Source organism: Vicugna pacos, chromosome 4 (genome assembly GCF_048564905.1).
Source record: "Vicugna pacos chromosome 4, VicPac4, whole genome shotgun sequence".
Classification (NCBI taxonomy): Eukaryota; Metazoa; Chordata; class Mammalia; order Artiodactyla; family Camelidae; genus Vicugna; species Vicugna pacos.
The window spans coordinates 3,241,224-3,260,644 of record NC_132990.1 but is presented as its reverse complement, the minus strand read 5'-3'; the positions used below and the strand labels follow the sequence as shown (position 1 = coordinate 3,260,644).

The following is a 19,421-nucleotide window of genomic DNA, read 5'->3' as shown; positions in this document are numbered from 1 at the left end:
CTGTGAGACATATTTCTAATATCTGTGTGACAAGTTTGGATGAGTTAACACATAGGCAGGTGTGTAGCTGTCAAAGGCTTAAACTAGACCTTCTATAGAAAAATACATAGACTGTCTGGTTTAAGCAGTGGGTTGAACTCATACCCTAGCTTCCTCTTCCTCCTAAGAGCCTGGTGAGAAGAAATTAAAAAAAGAATAAGCCCACAGAGCAAGAAGCAAGAGAACAATTCAATGGATTAGCTACCTCAGTAAGCTTCTGGATGAAAGAAAGCAGATGGAAGTAAAGAGGCAACTAAAACTGAGTGGAGGAAGTTGTAGAACAAAATATGCCCATGAAGAGGGTACACAACAGATGGCTGTGTCTCATCAAAGATGGAAAACAGTGAGATGACCACCTTCAAAATGCTGAAAGACATAGTCAACCAAGAATTCTATATTCAGCTAAACTCTCCTTGAAAAATGAAGGAGCAATTAAGACATCTCTAGACATAAAAACAATCAATCAAAAACCAAAAGGCAACTGTGGAACGAGTCGTTGTCAGCAGATCTGCCCTACAAGGAATAACTAAAGGCTATCCTTCAAGCTGAAGTAACTATTAAGGTAACCTGAATCCAAACAAAGAAATAAAAAGCACCCCCCTCAAAAGCTAACTAAACAGGTATTATGAAAAGATATATAAACATAACTCTTCAAGTATAACTCTCTTGTTGACTTGTTTTAAAAGATACCTGGATAGAGCAATAATTTAAAAAAATGAGTTAAGTTTCTAATGCCTAAAGGTATAATTTGATGACAATAATAGTACAAAAGACGGAGAAGGAAACTGAGATATACTGGAGGAAAGCTTTTGCGTACTACTGAAATTAAACTAATATTAATCTGAACTAGACTGTTTTAAGATGCTAATTAAAATCCCAGGGTAAATCCTAAGGAAAAAAACCTGAAAATAAATATAAAAGGAAAAAAAAAAAGGAAATTGGAAAGATATAATAAAAATATCTAACACAAAGGAAGGCAAAAATCAAGGAATAAAGGAATGTAAAAGATATGAGATAAAAATAGGAAAAAGGCAGGTGTAAATCCTAATTTATCAGTTATTATATTGAATGTAAATGGATCACATACACATATCCCAATCAAAAGTCAGAGACTGGCAGAACAGATTTAAAAAATGATCTACATATGCATAAACATATATAATCCATATGAGGAAAACTATAAAACTCTGATGAACAAATTCAAAGAAGAACTAAATAAATGTAGAAATATTCCATGTTTACGGGTAGGAAGATTCAATGTTGTCAAGATGTCAGTTCTTCCCAACTTGATCTATAGATTCAGGGCTGTCTCAGCCAAAAACCCCCAGCAAGTTATTTTATGGACATGAACAAAATGACTCTAAAGTTTATACGGAGAAGCAGAAGACCTAGAACAGCCAATCGCAATACAAAAACAAAAGAAAAACTAAGCTGGAGAACTGACTCCACCCAACCTTAAGACTTACTATAAAGCTACAGTAATGAAAACAATGTGGTACCAGCAAAAGAACAGATACACAGAACAACACACCAAAACAAGCAACACAGAAATAAATCCACATAAATACAGTCAAGTGATTTTTGATGAAGGAGCAAAAGCTAAACAATGCAGCAAAGACAGTCTCTGAAACAAATGATGCTGGAACAAGAGGATACCCACGTTAAAAAAAAAAAAGAATCTAGATGTTGCCTTTAGACTGATTACAAAAATTAACTTAAAATCACTAATAGGCCCAAATGTAAAATGCAAAACTATTAAAACTCCTAAAAAAAAAAACAAAAAACAGGAGAAAACCTTGAGTATGGTAATGCCTTTTGAGACACAACACTAAAGGTACAATCCATGAAAGAAATAACTAAAAAGCTGGACTTAATTAAAATTAAAAACTTCTGCTCTGTGAAATACAATGTTAAGAGGAGGAGAAGAAAAGCTACAGATTGGGAGAAATACTTGCAAAACAGACAGCTGGTAATGAACTGTTAGCCAAAATATACAAAAACTCTTAAAATCCAACAATAATAGAACAATGTGATTAAAAAATGGGCCAAAGACCTTAACAGAGATCCCACCAAAGAAAACATATGGCAAATAAGCATATGAAAAGGAGCTCCACATCATAGTTCACCAGCAAAATGCGAACTGAAACAACAATGAGATACCATTACACACCTATTAGAATGGCAGTAATTTGGAACACTGATTGGTGAGAATGTGGAGCAATCCTCTTGTACATTGCTAGTGGGAATGCAAAATGGTACAGTCACTTTGGAAAAGCTTGGTAGTTTCTTACAAAACTACACATACTCTTACTATACAATCCAGCATTTGTGCTCTTCAGTATTTTCCCAAAGGGGCTGAAAACTATGTCCATACAAAAACCTGCACATGGATGTTCACGGCAGCTTTATTCATAAAACTTGGAAGCAACAAGATGCCCTTCAATAAGTGAATGAATAAGCAAACTTTAGTACATTCGGATAATGGAATATTATTCAACAGTAAAAAGAAACGAGCTATCAGGCCATGAAAAACATGGAGGAATCTTAAATGCACATCACTAAGTGAAACCAATCTGAAAAGGCTACATACCATATGAATCCAACTATATGACATTCTGGAAAATGCAAAACTATGAAGACAATAAAAAGACCAGTGGTTGCTGGTGGTGGGGGAGAAAAGGAGTTAAGGGGGGATGAATAGCCAGAGCTAAAGGAACTTCAGGGCAGTGAAAATACTCTGTATGATGTCATAATGATAAATACGTCACTACACATTTGTCCGAATCAATTAAACGCACAACATCAAGAATGAGTCCTAAGATAAACTGTACTTAGACTACGATGTGTCAATGTAGGCTCACTGATAATAACAAATGTACCTTTCTAGCAAATGATGTTGATAATGTGCCACGCATGTGCTGGAGCAAGGGAAATATGGGAAATCTCTGTACCTTCCTTTCAATTTTGTTATGAGCTTAAAACTGCTTTTAAAAAGTGAATCCAGGAGACATAAAACAAAACAGCATAAATTAGATTCCATCAAAATTAAAAAAAAGATCCAACCATACACTATCTACAAAAGACGCATTAGATTCAATGACACAAATAGTCTGAAAACAAAAGGATGGAAAAATACAGACTGTGCAAGCAGTAACCAAAATACAGCTGAGGTGGCTATACTAATATCACACAAAATTCTGTTAACACAAAAGAAAGACATTTTAAAACGATACGAAGATTGATTTATAAGGAAGATAAAGTGACTATAAATATACTTGCACTTAAAAACAGAGCCCCAAAATACATGAAGTAAAACTGAAAACCTGAAGGGGAAACAGACAATTCATCAAAAATAGCTGGAGACTTCAACACTCCACTTTTAATAATGGATTGAAATCAAGGCAAAAGACGAACAAAAAAACAGATAACTTGAAGAAGACCGTAAACTACTTAGTCACAGCAGTTATCTATAGAGCACTAAAGATCCAAAAAGAACAGAAAACACATCTTTCTCAAATGCACACAAAACATTCTCCATGACAGTCCATATGCTAGATGATCAAACAAACCTCAGTAAATTAAAAAAGAATTAAATTGTGCAAAGTATGTTCTTTGATCACAATGAAATTAAACTAGAAATCAGTAATGGAAGAAAATGCGGAAAAATTACAGATACATAAAAGTTAAACAACATATGCATAAGAAACCATGGGTAAAACAAAACACAATGGAAATCAAAGTACTCTGGAATGAATGAAAAAACATTAAAAAAGTCATAGTTTATGATATGCACAGTTACAGTATTTAAACTTACAGCTGTAAATGCATATATTTAAAAAAGGAGAAAGAACTCAAATCAGTAACTTTCCACCTTAAATAACTGGAAAAAGAAGAGCAAGATGAACCCAAAGCAAGCAGAAGGTATGAATGCAAATGATTAGAGTGGGAAAAAATGAAACAGAAAAATCACAGAGAAAGATCAATGAACCCCAAAGTTGGTTCTTTTAAAAAAAACCAACAAAATTTATACATTTTTAGCTAGACTGCTCCCTGTCTCCAACAGAAGACTCAAACTAAACCAGGAACAAAAGAGGGAACTTACAGAAATAATGTTTGTTAGAGAATACTATGAAGAAAAGTATGCCAACGAATAGGTAACAAAGACCAAAAAAATTCCTAGAAAGACACAAACTACCAGGAACACCTTCAAGAAGAAACAGAAAACCTGGGAGCGTGACATGAGCAGCACGGTGGAATGAGGTGCTCCCCTTCAATCAGCAACCAGTAGAACCACCATCACTCAGCAAGGCTCCTTCTGTCCAACACAACAGGATGTTGGAGAACACCACACACCTGTACACCAAGAACTATGGTTCTTCGTAATGCTTAATGAGTTGTTCCTCTGCCAGTCTATTTGAAGTAGTGAACGCTTTTCTACTTGATTCTAATAATTCAACAGGGAAGAAATTAGAGAATTTTCTTTTGTTTTCCAGTAGGTGGCACTATAGCACAAGTTTTTGTTCTCTCTTAGCTGAGCTTCCACTGAGTTGGCACGTTCCACCCTCCTGAGTCGTGTGTACCAATGACTCTGACCTCCCGACAGGCAGCAGTGGCACCCACGGCCACAGGTAACTGGGCAGCAACTAGTACTAGCAGGACTAGCAGCCCAGGACCCCATCCTCCCAGCCACCTAGATGCCCACGAGTCTGGCTCCGTTACTGTACCCGCAGCAGTGGAGTCTGCAAACCTTACAACACCAGACACAGCAGAGGTGTCTGCGTGACCCCAGCTCCCCACCCTCACCCTTGGTGGCAGAGTCTGTGACTCAGGGGATCCTGTCAGACAAAACAAAAACTTGTACTACAGTGCCACCTACTAGAAAACAAAAGAAAATCCTCTAGTATCTTTCTGCTGAATTATTAGAATCAAGTAGAAAAGTATTCACTACTTCAAAGGCACTGGCGCAGGAACAACTCATCAAGCATCTCATAAACAACAGTGAACAGTGGACCACAAAAAGAAAACAACTTCCCAGAAACCGAATTTAAACTCATGGAATGCTGTGATCTGACGGAGAATTCAAAATAGCTGTCACGAAGAAACTCAACGAGCTACGAGAAAACTCAGAAAGGCAGTTCAGTGAGCACAGAAACATAATTAATAAACAGAAAGACTACTTCACTAAAGAGATTGAAACTCTTAAAAAAAAAAACCAAATTCTGCAGCTGAAGAACTCAATACATGTGATAAAGAATACATTAGGAAGCAAGAGAAATAGACCAGATCAAATACCACAGAAATACAAAGAATTATAAGAGAATATTATGAAACTATATGCTAGCAAATTGGACAACCTAAAAGAAATAGAATAATTCTTAGAGTCATACAACCTTCCAAAACTGGAATCACGAAGAAACAGAAAATCTGGTTAGACAAACCACTAGTATAGAGATTAAAACAGTTATAAAATACCTTCCCCAAAGCAAAAGCCCAGGACCAGACAGCTTCACAGGTAAATTCTTTCAAACATTCAAAGAAGATTTAATATCTATCCTTATCAAGCTCATCCAAAATACCAAAGAAGAGAGAATGCTTTCTAACCCATTTCATGACGCCAACATCACCCTGATACCAAACCAGACAAAGACAACCCCAAAAAAGAAAATTACAGGCCAAAATCTCTGATAAACTTAGATGCAAAAATCCTCAACAAAATATTAGCAGACTGAATACAACAATACATTAAAAGGATCATATACCATGATCAAAAGGGATTTATTCCGGGGAGGTAAGAATGGTTCAACACCCTCAAATCAATGTGATACACACCATGTAAACAAAATGCAGGGTAAAAAACGTATGATCATCTCAATACATGCAGAAAAATGGGATTGTTTTCTTAAACTGCTTTTTCAAGTTGAGTCAGTTTCCATCTATTCCTAACTTTCTGAGAGTTTTTTTTTTTATGAGTCAGTGTTGAATTACGTCAAATGCTTTTTCTGGTATCAATTGATATAATTATGATTTTTGTCTCTTTAATCTGCAAATACGGTGAGTTACATTGACTGATTTTCAAATACTGAACCAGTCTTGCACCTTCTCTCAGCACTGCTTTCGGTGGCCCACAAATTTTTGCTATGTTAAAATTTCATTCAATTCCATGTATTTTCCCCATTGAAACAAGCATGTCCACTCTCACCACTTTTATTAAATACAATTTGGAGGCAGGAAAAATTATGTTTATTCAGAATGACGTATCATCTATGTAGAACATCTGATGCAATCCATAAAAAATCTACTAGAAATAATAAGCCAACTTAATAAGGTTGTGGTATGCATGATCAACATACAAAACTTAATCATGTTTTTATATAATAAATATAAACAAAATTAAAATTAGAAAACACATTTACAATAGCATCAAGAAGTATGAACTATTCAGTGATACATCTGACAAAAGATGTGAAAAGGTTGTATACTGAAAACTGTAAAATTCTAATGAGAAAAAACAAAGAGGACCTAAAAAAAAGGCAAGATCTACTGTGTCAGCAGTTTAGAAGACTAAGATATCATCAATTCTCCCCACAATGACCTATAGATCCATTGTAATCTCAACTAAAATTTGGTAAGGTTCTTTTCTTTGGTAGAAATTGACAAGCCAATTACAGAACTCTCATGGAAATGCAAAGTGTCTACTTCGAAAAAGAAAAGTTGTCAGTATACCTGATTTGAACCAACATAATAAAAATAGTGGTATTAATTTAAATACTTTTGAGTAAGAAACGGCTGAGCAAATTACAGCATACATTTTTCATGGAATGAAAACCAGTTACATTTTTAACAAGTTAGATTCATATGCACTGGCCTGAAAAAATGACTATAATACAGTGATTAAAAACTAAAAGCAAGTTGCAGAGTAGTCATTTCAATCTAGTTACTTTCATGTTTTCAAAATTATAGGAAAAATATATTTGTGTTACTAGAAGCACAGGGGGGAACCAGCAGCATATGTGTTAATCTGTTAACATCAGTTATTTTAAGAGATTAAGGTTTGGAGCAAAAAGGTAGCGTTTATCTTATTTTATGTCCTTTATATATTTCTGTATTATCTGAACTTTGCTCTGAAATTAAAAATAAAAACCTCAATATTATATTTTTTTAGTTTCTACTTAAAAAAAATCGGCAAACAGTCTGAAGAGACACCTCATTGACGATATACAGATGCGAATAAGCATATGAAAAGATGCCCAGCACAGAGAAGTGCAAAGTAAAACCACAATGATGTACTATTACAAAGCTATTAGAATGGCTAAACAAATATACAAACAAACAACAAAAAACGACCTAGCAACACCAAGTGCTGGCAAGGATGGGGAGCAACAGGAACCCTCCCTTCATTGCTGGTGGGAATGAATGCAAAGTAGTGGCTACTTTAGACGACAGTTTGGTGGTTTCTTACAAAACTAAAAACAGCCTTAGCATAAGACCCAGAAACTGTGTTCCCAGGTATTTACCCAAATGATTTAAAAATGTATGTCCACAAAAAAAAAAAGTGTGTGTGAATCTTTATAGCAGCTTTATTCGTGATTACCAAATGCCAATACCTGGAAACAACCAAGATGTTACAATCATGCCATGAATATCATTCTGTGATCAGACAGAAAGAGCCGTTGATCTATGCAACAACATGGATAAATCTTAAATGCATTCATTATGCTAAGTGAAAAAAACCAGTCTGGGAACAGGCTACATACTGTTTAATTCCATTTATATGACTTTCTGGAAAAGAGAAAAAACAGATCAGTTTTTGCAAGTGGTTTGGAAAGGGGCAGGGGTGGCTAAGTAAAGCACGGTGTTTTTAGAGCCATTAAACTATTTTGTCTAGTACTACAGTGATGTTATCCACTTGTCAAAACCCACAAGGAATGAAAGGCACTATAATATTTTTAAATGAAAATTAGAAAAAAAAATCAAAGGGGATGGGAGTCGGGGAAATCCCAGCATAGAATGCAGACTCTGACAAATAGAATTTAATTGTATTACAATGTATGACATAACCCTACTGGAGAGGATAGGAAGAAAGGGATCTAAATAACTTTGGAAATGACTGGAAACTGCAAGGCAAGACCAAAGGAACCGTACATAAGCACCATGCTGTAGCTGTAATGTTTCTCATAAAGGTACTGGGTAACAATTCTGATGCTGCTATACCTGTATCCTGGGACTGAAAAACTAAGTAAAAAGATGGGGAATGAGAGGTTACAGATAAGTAAAGGGAAAAGGCTAGAATGAACCATGTAGTTCTGAATTAGAGTCTGAGACATCAGTGGGAACTCCTACACGACTTTACTTCTTCATTTAGAAACTGATAAGTAACAGCAGAAATAACACAGACATGTATGCATTCACAAGTTAATGTACATACATTTATTTCCTGGCTCTGGTCACTGACAGGTCTAAGAAGAATTCAGACCCCAGCTGCAATGATAAGCACACTGGAGCAAATCCTGGTTTCTAATACCATTCTCCAATAAAAGGACCCAGGGATCCTTGATGAAGTGGCTGATCTGGGAGGGAATATACAAGATGGTCCCGGAGTATGTAGTGCCAGAAAGCAGGGAAGTGTTCAAAACACAAACTGGTGGGGATATGTCAAAGGGATACAGAAGCCAACTGCAAGAGCTCCCAGTGGCAAATGCTCGAACACGTTGAGCATTAAGGTCCATAACGCAGTTTTCAGTTATAACTGTCTGGTAACAGAAAACTTTGACATACTCCATAGTAGTAAAATTAGGTCATCTTTGATATTTTTTCCAATTTTCAATCACATAAAATTGTGCCTTTGTGCAAGTATTTTTTAATTCAATTTTTCAAATTAAAATTTTCAATTTTTTTCAAAGTAGGAAGACAGACCATACCAGGAGCATAGCTTACAAGGGAGAGACAAACTGGAATATGTATAGAGGGGATAAGGCCAGGATAGTTAGGAACCCACATGAACAACAGTCCAATTCAATGGAATAAATATCTGAGCCCCTGCTAGCTACTGAGAACTATGAGAGGCATGGGGGAATACAAAGATAAATAAAATAGCCCCTGACCTTTTAAAAGGTTGTTGTCTGGAAGAAAGGACGAAAGCACACATCCAGGGAGTAACAAATCCAAATGGTTAAAGGACTGTTGTACAGAAAAGGGGTCAGAGTTGTTCATTACGACCTGAGGGACAGGCTTATGAATGAAGGTTAGTACCGTAACGGGCTGACTTGATCTCAAAAGTCTAACACAAAGTAAGTGATTGATATATGTTAAAATCTCTTCTCCAAATGCCCAATACAACAGGATCCACTCTGCTGAAACCAATAAATTTTACCATTTATGTGACAAAAGGATATTATACTACTTCCATTCTATACTGTTATCATCACCTAGAAAAGTTAGTTTTAAAAAGAGTATAAAATTTAAGTCCCAAACTTAATATAAAGAAAAATAGTTCAATTTTACTTCCATCTTCACCAACGTGAGGAATTTTGAAGTTGGATTTGTCTGTCAAGGAGGTCTACCACTGATCCAAGTAATCATCAATTAGAAATACTTTGAAAGGTACGCGAGCTAGAAGCGTAATTATTCTATATTCTCTTTATAGCAATATAGATCATTAATGGCATTCACACTTTAAAGATTCACAAATAATTAGAACTCTGTTTTCCCTGTTTTGAAATGTCTAGTCATCTGCATCAGATGGAAGTGAAGAAAATTATCTAAATGAGAATACTTTTCCCACGTGCATCACACACACAGTCACATAGAGAAGAAAACCTCCCGTTTTCAATAAACTTTTGCTCAAAGGAAAGAAAGTGCTGAACAAGAGTCAGCTGATTCTGTACAACCTTTCGCTGACAAAACTAGGCAAGCTAAGTTAGAGGCATACTAGGACCTTTGCAAAACAGTTTTTTTCCTTTATACAATTTTTACATTTTCCATTAATTATACTACCATTATTAATTATATTATTTCTTATTTTGTTACCACCCAGGTGACTAAAACAAACTTTAAACAAACTTTCAAAATAGGTAACATATAAATATTTATTTCAAATAAAGAGTTAAAGCACTTGCAGGAGAGTTCTTATTTTATATGACCATTAAGAACAGAATCCACTATAGATTAGGAAAGAGAAAGGCAAATTAGACTAGTAAAATGATGGAGTATTAACAGTGGTGGAATGCTAAGCTTTTTCTTTTTGGTCTATTGATATTATCTGAATTTTTAAACTCAGTATTTTACATTTATAGAAATAAATTTATTTTCAAAAGATTTTATAGTTGTGCTGGTTATAATTATGTACATCTTTAGGTATTTGCTTTCATGCTATAATTTAAAACCCACTCCTACCATTGTTTTTAATATTTAATATAAACATAATCTGTGACTTGAGTCATTTATACATAATTTCTCATAGAATATAAAGAACTGAGAATGAAGACAAAGATACTGTGTATTTCCAGATGGACCTAGAGATCATCATATTAAGTGAAGTAAGAAAGATAACTATCATACACTATCACTTATAAAGTGGGATCTAAAAAAAAACTGATACATATGAACTTATTTACAGGTCAAAAATAGACTCACAGAAAACAAATTTATGGTTACCAAAGGGGAATTGGGGCCGGAGGGATAAATTAGGAGTCTGGGATTAACATAAACACACTACTATATACAAAGTAGATAAACAAGGACCTACTGTATAGCATAGGGAACTACATTCAATATCTTATAATAACCTATAAAATCTGAAAAAGAATATATATAACTCAATCACTCTGCTGTACACCTGAAACTAACACATTGTAAATCAACTATACTTCCATTAAAAAAAAAACCCACTGAATATTTCCAAACAAGGATAATAGTCAAATATATTTGCACATCAGCAATAGATATAACAAAATTGCTATAAAGTTTGAAATAATATAAAGAGGCAAAATGGAATTTAAAAATTGGGCCATTTTCTTTGGAACACAAAAATTTAAAACTCTAATGTCTATTATTCAACTCTAAACATATTTTTATTCAATTATCTCCCCTTTCCCTACAATTCTGAGAAAGATTACTAGCCTATGATTTTATTTTCCCTTATTACTCCAAATCCTCCCAATTCCATTCTTGATGTTTGCTTTTAGCAAATAATGCAAAAAATAAAAATTCTGAAGGGTTGGCTGAACAAGCCGGAAAAGAAGAGAATTAAAAGTGCTAACAATGTGTAACTGACTAGATAAATCTTCCTTCAGAGACTGCCCCAGGAGAACCCTCCTGGGGATGGGCAAGTGGGCAGTGCGGGGGTAAGTGCGACAGAATTAAGGAAGGAAAGGGGCAGAGAAGTGCATTTTGTTCCTGAGTTAGTAGATCAGGTTTCTGAATTTACTCTGCAGAGTATTTGAATAAATAGTTTTTTTGTGGTCCCTATTCTAGCAATAAAACATCTGCTTAAAAAGAACTGGAATCATGTGAGTAGAAAACACATTTATCTGCCCCATAATACTAGATTAAAAATAAGCTGTAAAATGGAATGCAGAGTACAATCTCATTTTTATCAAATAAAATATGTACACAAAGACTGGAAGAATATATATAAAAATATTAATAAAGTATATTTTATTTTCTGACTATCGATATTTTCTAAGTTTGATGCTGAATACATACTACCTTTATATAAAAACATTACTTTTAGAAGTTGATACATATTACATGCAAATTTCTTGGGAAACAGCACTGTGAATAGAATAAAAACACAGTCACGGAACTGATTAAACTATTGGGCAATTTAATTCCTAAAACAGATTTTTTTTAAATGGAGAAGATACAAACTCTTTAGAACACTTTCCACCTAGCTATATTAATTAGTTGTTGAATTAGTCTTAATAAAGCTATAGAAGTAACATCAAGATTGACTTTGCAAAGACATGATTCTAAATGAGAAACTGTTTTCATGAGTGGCTAAGATCACATGGGCCTCCTTAAACATAGAGGAATTTGCCACTGAATCTGTAATAGATCCACTTAAACTATCACAATGTCTAGGATATAGTAAGTGCTCAAAAATTTCTGAAATAAAGTCCTGAATTTTATAAGGCCAGACAACTTTCCCTTCTGAAGGGAATTACTAGATCAAATGGGCAAAAGAAATGGTGCTGCTTGAACTGTAGTGAATAGAAATGACTCAGAGACAAATAGGCATGCCTTTGTTTTCCTCAACTATTCGTGGGCCTTTCCCAAACCATTCTCCACCTGCAACGGCCAACTCCTTGTGCTATAAACACGGCAGCATTCAGACAGGAAACTATGGTCCAGAGACTGACACTTATCCAGACTCACAGAGAAAGAACAAAGAAGCTAGAACCTGCTGCTCAAAGCTAGGGATTAAAGTGATAAAGGTTTACCACCCAAGAGAATAAAAGTTAGGTTTTAAATGATGTCCAAAAAAGTAATGTCCAAATACTTAACTAGATAGCTGAAAAAAGATGATCAATAACAAACTAAAAACATGCTAAAGCACAATCCCCTATCAATGTTTTCAAGTTATTTTTTTCATGCAAGTAATAAGACAGGGCGTTTCAAATTCTCATCATTGCAACTAGTCACTTGCAAAATTCAGTTTCCTTAAAAATTCAATTTGTTCAGCTTACTGTGATCAGACTGATCACTGAATAACTAGAAAAATAAAGATATATAACATCTAAATTATGTCTAAAGTTACTGGACTAGTTCTCTCAGACACCTGTTTTAATGATCAGTCCATACTCATTGTTTGTGTTAGAATTCCTATGGGCTTAAGAATCAATGAATTTTACCGAAACCACTGAGAAAGATTTTGTTTGGACACAGTTTTCTACCAAACTAGGTGCCCATACTAACTGTGAACAAAGGGAATGATTTCCAAGAAAAATAAGATTATAATTTCTTAAATGTCAAGGCAAAGAACTATCAAAACATTGGCAGGTTTATGTCTCTTGGATCAACTATCAAAGTATTTGGACCTTGGAAACCTTTAACTGGGCTCCTTTGTTTTCCTTGAGTTCCTCATTTTCTGACACACAACCTACTTCCACAATCTTAACTGAGACTTTTTAGAGAATTTTCTAACCAGTATTTTGTTACAAATTAAACTTAGTGAGGAATAATTCCCCATCATGTTAAAATTCAGACACTGTACAGTCTTATTGTCTCTGCACTTATCACAATCTGTAATTACCTTGTTTTATTCACTTATTATCCTTTTCCTATATGATGTCTGTAAGATAAGGGAGGCTGTTTGTCTTCTTCGCTGTTTTATCCTCCACCTCTAACACAGTGCCTGGCACTAATAAGTGTTCATAAACATTTACTGAATTAACAAATGGATGATTTTAGTCACAGAGAGCAAAAATATGTTTAAGAGATGGATGGTCTATGCCATTAGATTTCCCCCCCAAAATTTTTTTTAAGGTGGCTCGCTATAATTTTTTGGATCTTTTTATGTCTCACACAAAGAAGAGCCTCCAAAAAAAAAAACCCAACATCTTTTTTGGAAATGAAAATGACCTCAAATATTATACAGCAGGATTGGAACTTACAAATTTGCTCTAAAGAGAGTGAAGGAGAAAGAGAACTGAAAACAGTTGTGCTTGGTTCTCATGTAAATGCTGTCTCAGACAAAACCCTGGTGGCACTGTCCCCATCTTAAAGATGAACAAAGTGAGGATCAGAGAGGAAGTCACTGGCCAAAGGTCAAAAAAGTGCTGGAATTTGGACTGGAAAACCAGTTCTTCCTTAAACCAAAGTCTGCTTTATTTCCTCTATCCCATATTGCCTCCACTAGAACCAGAAAAAACAAATAAAACCTTTTAAGCAACAAAGTACATTAAATGATAGTTAATATTTGCAAAGAAATGTTTTGATGATTCAAGTCATACAATTTTTAGAATAGGAAACATACAAGCAAATAAAGTAACTAAATATATCTTTTGGTCAGGCTGAAGTGATAAGGGAAAGAACAGATGACACTGGAAAAGAAACTCTCCAATGTGTATCTTTTCATACCTGCTATACCACTTGTTTTAGAACTAAAGAAAAATCTTCAGAATTTGAGACATTCAGAAAAAGAATGAGATATGCCTTTGTGAGAGCTATGATTTAAGGCTTATCTTCAGAATAATTTTCAGACTTCCAATTGGAATTGTGAGGTTCAAGACCATCTCTTAGAAGAATTTTCTAAATCATGTGAACCTGAGCAATGTATATGATTAACAAGCGGGAGATAATTAATAGAACAATCTAACAGAACACGAAAATAACTGTTAAACTGGTCGCATTATGGGTGAATTGTGTTTTTACATACGGGTTTTTAAATTTTTCATGGCGTTTTAAAGTTTGTTCAATATTAACTTTAAAATAAATGCCATGAGCCTGTTTTTTTTTAAAGGAGGATCAGACTAGTACTGAAAAAAAAAAAAAGAAGAAAGAAAAAAAAAAAAAGCAAAGCAAAATTGTCAGCACTTTCTCTCAAACTGAGAGCTGTACAAGGTGCTATTTCACAAACCCTGGCTTCTCCCAACAAAAGATTTCCTCCCAAAGTCTGGCCAGTTACCTATCTGGAAGAGGAGATGGAATCTCTGCTCTGGAAAGGGGAATTTTAAATCCCTTAGGTACAACCCCATGACGACATGAGTACTGGGTGGGAAATTAGACTTGCGTAGTTATTCTCAAAATGGTCCCAGGATCACCAAAATGGAATCACCTAGGAAAGTTGTTAAAAATGCAGATTTCCAGGCCTGGCCGGTCCCAGACACTGAATTCACATTTCTGAAGACACTGAATTCACATTTCTGAAGTCGGGGGCTAGAAATCTTCATTTTTTAAAAAGTCACAAAGTGGAATACTTGTGCACAAAGAGACTGGGACACAACTGGACCCGACGCTGAGAGGCAACATGATGAGTGGGTAGGTTTGGAGCCACACACATTTGGGTTTAAACCCCAGCTCTCCCATTTAATAGCTCTGGCTGCAGCAAGCCACTCAAACCCTCTGGCCCGCAATTTTCTCATACAGAAAGTGGAATGACTGTTTTGGAGACGATATAAAATTACGTGTGCGCACATGTATGGTGTCACAAAACTTTTCTAATACTTAGATGACCTTTCGGGTTACTTCCAGCTCTTAAGTCTATGAAGGCTAGCTTGTTTTAACCCCTCAATATACACCAGCATCACACGAACGTCTGTTTATCTCTTCCCTTAAAACACTGTTTCTCACCTTTTCCCCATTTCCCTCCGTCTCCCCGCAGGAGCCTTTGTAGACATTTTCTATTCTAATCCCCCAGCCCCCATTAACATCTTAACGCCACAGACAGACTGTACATCTGTTTATGTTCTGTGTCCCTCTGGAAGGCCACAAGCCATGGCACTAAGACCCTTTTGTCTCCGAAGGATATGAGAGGAGACTTGGTCAAGGTCATACCACAAATCAGAGGCAGAATCGGGTCTGCGTCTGAGCTACAAACTAACGGTCTAGAACCAGCCCGTCAACGAGCTGTTTGGCTCCGCCCGTATTTACTTATTTACTTTTAATTAGCTGCCAATCTTTAAAAATCGGAGGCTTTTACGGGCGAATTCCGACTTCACCCTCCCCAGACAAGGTCGGGTCCGGGAGCGGGCGGCCCCTCGCGCCCCGGCCCTGTAGCCCCCGAGACCCAGGCCCATCCCCCGCACTGAGGTGCCCTCCAGCACTCACCGCGCGAGGAACCAGACGTTTAAGACGCGGCTGGCGTCGCACGCGCAGCTACATCAACTGCAGGTCGCGCGCCTGTCCCCGGCTCGGCATCCAGAGCCCTCGCGGCGGCGGGCGGGCCGGCGGTGCAGCCTCCCGCGCCGGCCCCGCCCCGCCGCCCCAGCTGACCCCGGCCCCGGCCCCAACCGGGCCCCGCAAGCCTCGCTTCGCCGGGGCGTCCCGAAGGCCCCGCGGCCCCCTCACCACCCTGGGCAGGATGGGCACCACTGCCGCCCCTCACGGCCCCGCCCGACCACGCAGCCCGCCAAGCCTACCACTCACTGCAGCCAGGAGCTCGGGTGGAGGAACCGCTCCCTCTGTTGTCCTCGGCGCGTCCGCCCCCGCCGCCTCGCACCGCACCAATCACCGCCGCGCGCTGCCGCACGTGACGCGCGCTGGCCAATGGCAGCTCGAGACGGCCTGTGACGCCGCCGGCGACTCCCGGCGCTTTCAAAGCGGGCGGCGGGCGCGGGCGCGGGCGCCGGCCAAAGGGTCGGTGGGGAGCCGCTTCAGGGCCGCGATTGGGGGTTGGGGCCTGAGGGCGTTGGCTGCTCTGGGGCTGGGTTCTGCATGGCTGCGGGTAACCGAAATCCGGCTCTGACTCCTGCTGTGTGGAACACACCGGAGTTCGGCGGGAGAAAGAAGGGAAAGGAGTACGTAGGGGGAGGGCTCACAGAGTATGGGGTTTGGCCAGCCTCTCCCCCGAGGATCAGGAGCCTGTTTCCCGCCTTTTCTCCCTATAGTGTCATCATACTGGCCACCTGGCATCAAGATGGTCCCAGTGTTCCCAAGGACGCCAGGAGGCATAGGAGTACTGGGATTAGAGGAAGGCCAGGAGTCAGCTCCACACCAGCTCCGTTAACAGATGGACTGATGAGTTAGCCTTTGTATAACAGAAATCCCCAGATTCCAATATCCTAAATCCGTAAGTCTTTTTTACGTCTCTCAGAAAGTGTTAGGTAAGTACTTCAGAGATCCAGACTCTTTCTGCTCTATCCTTACTGCTTGGCTTCTGTCCCCAGATTGGGCCAAAATGATTGTTGGGGCTCCAGACATCACGTCCTTATTTTAGAAAGGGCCTTCCCAGAAGCCCCAAACAACTTATATCCACATCTTGTAGACTGGAACTTAGCAACATGGCCTCACCTAGCTGGGAAATGTAGTCTAAACATATTTCTGTCTGTAATAAAATCCCCTTCCAAAAAAAAAAGGGAAGAATGCATTTGGATGGACTGAGGCGGGAAGCCCCACAAAAAGACCAGCAGGAGCCCTAGGTAGGGCCAGTACTCTCCTGCCAGCACCATCCGGTTCCCTGGCCCAGAGGCTCTATATCACTTTTTGCCTCTGAAACCTCTTACTTTAAGGAAAGTGAAACTTACCCCTATAATTCTATTGATTCCCTGAGCTCCCTCCTGCTTGATTATTTCCTTCACTCCTGATTGGTCTACTTCCCTAACTTCTGATTGGTCCGTTTGTAGTACTTCATTTGCATGGAGCTCACTCCTGATTGGTTATTTCCATCACTACTGATTGGCCCATTTCCCTCACTCCTGATTGGTTATTTCTCTCCCTCCTGATTGGTCCATTTCTACAAAGCTTGTTCGTAATTAGTCAACTTTTGTTACACCTTATTTGTATATGATGTTGCAAAGTGTAAACTGGCAGTCTATAAAATCCTGTGTAAACCTACAGATGGGGTCCAGAGTTTGGAGTGTTAACTCCTCTGGGCTTGCTGGCATAATAAACCTGAGTTCTCCAACACTCTTAAGTGCTGCTTTGTCTCTTGCCTGGATCTAGGTTGCTGTCACAACTGAGCTGTAACACTGAGCTGTAACATTTTTTCTGCAACAGGACAACTAACAGTCTCTGCTATCACCTCTTTTTCTTCTTTTTTATAAAGTTTTGCAAGTGGTCCTGTATCACACAGCTTGTAGAAATAAATCCTTCCCCTGGATGTGCTGAACAACTTACTAGACAAATGTATACTCTGTGGCTGACCCTGTGCTAGAGGCTTTACGTATATTTTCCTATTTAATTTTCAACAACCTGCAAGATGGGTGGCATTACCAGACCTGTGATGCAGATGAACGCAAAGAAAAGGGTGACAAATGGTAGATAAACCAAATGGTCTGATATGAGTTGCTATGCAGTATTACAAGCACATGGGCCGAACGAATATAATTTTGTGTATTAAGTCAACAAGGGCCACTCGGTCTAAAGCTGCCAAGAATCAAGATGAGAATAAGGCCACTACCCTGTAGCATAGGAAGAGACATCACATAATAGACCAATGTAAAAATATAGTCATGTCAAAACACCAGAACAGGGATGTAAAAACAAACACTTGATAAACAGTAGAATCTAAAAGAGAATTGAAATGGTTGAACTTGGTGTTTCTCAGCACTGTCCAGGGGAGAAGAGTGCCCATAATAGGGTTTATTAATTAGAAACAGGATTAGTTTTGGGGGTTTGTTTTTGTTTTTGTTTTGCAATCAATAAACTTCAATGCCTATTAAATACTTGCTGCTGCATTAAGCATAAATGATTAGTGAGATAATCCCTGCCTTTAGGGAGCCCACAGTCTATGAGGAGAAAGACAAGAGTATAATTTTAACACATCATGGTAACTATGTGTGGTATGGGAACACATGAGAAGGGCATCCAACCTGGAGGGGAGGGGAGGGAGGAGTGGGGAGTTGTCAGAGAAGACTTTCTAAAGAGATGATGACTGAACGAGTTCTTGAAAATTGAACTGGAGACCAGCAAGCTAAGCATAGGAAATGGTAGTTCATGGCAAAGAGGGTGAGTTGTATGTATGTGACTGCTGGGTATGAAGAGAGAGGGGATAGGAGAGCGTACTGAAGAGTTAAGCAGTGCCTTATGATGGATCATATATGTACACCAAGGAGCTTGTATCCTATGGCCACTGGCATCCATTTCCTCCCAGTTTTGGAGGGAGTTACTTTACCTTGTTTGCATTCTTGGTGGCATTCTTAATTTAGACATCTTCTGCTTCCCCAGCTAAGACATGGGCAGTTGACTCAAGAAAAGCCAGATCACCTACCAAGAGTGGGACGAAAAGTTGTGGGATTGGGAGTTGGGTGTTTAAACATCCCCACAAGAGAGGGGGTGAGGGAATTGCCTGTGGATCATGAAAAGATTACAAGATTGTATGGAAACACAACTGAGGGTAGAGGTTATGCGTGTGGTATTTCCTTTAGCAAACCCAATAACCTAGACTCTCATTACTTCATTTCCACATCTCACAACTGGATATAAATACTATATTTTAGTTCCTGAAAATATGTACTCTTTAGTTATTGTGATCATATTTTCTAACCAAAAATTAAACACTTCATGTTTTAAATCAGCACTATTATGGAAAATATGGACTATGCAGACATCATTTCTCTATGACAACTTGCATGGGATGTTCCACGAAAACTTTTTTTTTGAATAATGTGTGCAACAATAACTCAAACCGTATCCAAATTTATTCTCATTCCATGGTCACCTAACAAGCTTCTTGGGATTTCAACTCAACAACAAACAAGGTTCCCCAGTGGAAAAAGGATTAC

General features: G+C 38.0%; 1 protein-coding gene across 5 annotated transcripts in view; it reads right to left on the bottom strand.

Annotated features, from left to right (window-relative positions):
• PTPDC1 (protein tyrosine phosphatase domain containing 1) overlaps positions 1-16,192 on the bottom strand; it is a 54,305-nt gene extending 38,113 nt beyond the window's left edge. The window contains exon 1 of one of the 5 annotated variants that reach the window (XM_072959130.1): positions 16,119-16,192. The gene's annotated coding sequence lies outside the window, so the exon portion shown is untranslated. Of the gene's footprint in view, positions 1-15,330; positions 15,501-15,638; positions 15,658-15,807; positions 16,085-16,118 lie in introns of those variants that run through there. The other 4 variants (XM_072959131.1, XM_015243575.3, XM_072959134.1 and 1 more) reach the window with 4 other exon arrangements.
• Positions 16,193-19,421: the final 3,229 nt, after the last annotated feature.